Raw genomic sequence first — 2,858 nt, 5'->3', positions numbered from 1 at the left:
ATAAATGCTATAACTCTGGTGATTTATAATTTTTTGAAAAAAGTCATGAAAATAAATTGTTCAATTTGTTGAGTACGATGAATAATCGTACAGAGAATTTTTGAATTATGAAAAAAGTGGTCCTAAAAATATTCAAAATGTGCCCACTTTTTGAATTTTTATCCAAAATGGCTGGATAACGAACTTGACCTTTAGTTTAGGACACTAAAAGAGTATACCAAAGGGCAATGTGATAGATTAATTTTTTAAAAAGTTTTCGTGTTCACAGATATACATACATACAGATATACAGACATACATACAGACAGGCTCATTAGTAAAAACCTGTTTTTCGGATTGAGGGGGTCTCAAAACGTGGACATTCGACAAAAACTGGGAGGGGGGAGGGGTTAAATTTTACACAAATCTAATACCTTCTCTGATGAGAATGTAAAAAATAATTGATTTATTTCAATAATTTTTGACAATAAAAAATAGTGTCCAAATACACCTAAGATGAACTAAAGTTACATACCATATTGCAACGTTTCGACCTCAATCTATCTATTTTCCCCTGGCAAATTATACCTAATAAAATATTTTATTACAAATTAGCCGAATTAGAAAATAACAATCTTCTTATTTACGTCTTTATTTGTTTATTTTTTAACTAAAATTTGTCCCCTAATTTTTCCTTTCTTACGTTACTACTTTCCTATTCAATTATTAGTCCATTATACGCCCATTGTTCCTTTTTGCATTTCATTTATATTTTTATGGATTACTAATTCTACTTATCGCCCCCGCCCCCCTGCCCATCCAAAAATATTATAAACCAGAATGCGGAACCTTACTAGCGAACCTATAATAAGTTCCAAGAACTAAAAAAATACCATTGGTTAATAAAAGACAGAGGCGTCTCCATTTCTTTCTAACTAATGGAATTTTGTAGTACTTGGAACTTATTATAGGTTCGCTAGTGAGGTGCCGCATCTAGGCTCATAATATATTTGCCCCACCCGATTTATTCGTTTTCTGGAAAAAGAAATTGCCCATTTTTTGTGTTACATTGTTTGACAATAATCTGTGGCCTTGGGCTTTTAAAATTAATATGGGCTTTTAAATGGAAAAAGCTAAGTTTAAACAAAAATGGAAAATGATACAAATGATCACAGAAAAAACTAGGGGTTCACTCATGTTGCGGCTCAGATGAAAGTTGGTGTCACTTGGAACTTGAGCTCCAATAGATACCTGCAGAGACCTAAATGGGTTCGTTTAGAGCGCACTTGAAAAGAACAGCATCAACAGCATCAAGGCCCACTCACAAGTCAACCACTTGCAAAGTCGAGTTGGTAAGTTAGCGATTTACAGAATATGTCGGTAAAGCAAATACTAACAATATTATTAATTATTCATTTTATTTTTTACTTGTTAAGATTCACTTATTCTATAATTTTTAATATAAAATTGGTTCAAGTCTACACCACCTTTAAATTTCCATGATTTAAAATCATTGGTCAATTAATAATTGGAAATGTAATGCGATTTTATTAATTATAATTGAAAATGCATTACTCAACTAACCCATTTTTAACCTACGCTTAAAAGTTATGAAAAATGATACTGCATATGCAGTATCAAATTGCATATAGTTCGTTATACTTACTTTATGAAGTTGAAAATACACTTAGGGTATATTCTTGAAATAAAAAAAATGAATTCAAAAGGGTTAATGCAAGATTTCCTTTTTAATAATTGAATATTATTGATAATGACTCATTTATAAATGTGAGCATACATAATAAGTTTATTGACCAATGTCTTAAGACGAATATTTTTTGGCATATGAATCAGTGATACCAATTTTGGGAAATTTTTGAACTGCGCATGCGTCGCGCCAACAACATGTTTTATTGCTTTTAGCACGCGCATTTTAAATTACATAAATGTTCAAATTATATATTTATAATAAATAATGATGAATAAATATTTTGATTTTATTGCAAGAAACGTTTTCAATTTTAACTTCAGAAAAAAATTTCAATTTATTTTTAGTAACTTTATTGATTTTATTTTAGGTCAAATAGTTGCTAATAAAAAAAAATTAAAAACTCGACAGAGACAAGATTAATCATTAAGCGAAAAAATGCTTTCAATCTCTGAACTCAGAATTCACAACGTTTTTTTAATTTAAATCGAATTCAATTTTTATTTGTCACTTCAAAATTTCAATGATTAAGAAATTACTGTCAATGCATTTCCTAATCATTATTTATTATAAATATCGCATTTGAATATCGACACTATTCAAATTTAGCCCGCCAACAGTAACCAGTCATGTTACCGGCGCGACGCAAGCGCAGTTCAAAAAGCTCCCAAGATTGGAAGCACTGATATGAATAAGCCTTTAAATTTACAAATTTGCTTCATAACCTGCAAATGATATTTATCAATTCATTATATCTATTTCAGTTGCAGCAATAAATATTATAAGTTACCCAATGGGCACAACATTTCAGAATGTAATTGGAACGTCCTAAAAACGTTTTTTAGATGTACAAGTCAAAAGACGTCATTCGAACGTTTTAAAAACTGTGCTAAGTCAGGCCAAATGATGTTCTTAAAACGTTTTATGCTCCAATTATGTCTTTGAAACGTCTCTGGAACATTGTATGTTTATGAAACGTTATATGGACTGACTTAGGACATTTTTTAACTGTTCTAAAGATGTTCTTTAACGCTTGTGCCCACTGGGTAATTAAGTTCATTAAGCTATGTCCATCAGAGTACGATGACATGTGTCCTTTAAGATAAATATTGTATTAATAATGAAAAATAATGTCCAAGTGGGCAAAGCGAAAAATAGGTTCTTTAGGAAT

Source organism: Belonocnema kinseyi, chromosome 5 (genome assembly GCF_010883055.1).
Source record: "Belonocnema kinseyi isolate 2016_QV_RU_SX_M_011 chromosome 5, B_treatae_v1, whole genome shotgun sequence".
Taxonomy (NCBI): domain Eukaryota; kingdom Metazoa; phylum Arthropoda; class Insecta; order Hymenoptera; family Cynipidae; genus Belonocnema; species Belonocnema kinseyi.
This window is presented reverse-complemented; position numbering follows the sequence as displayed.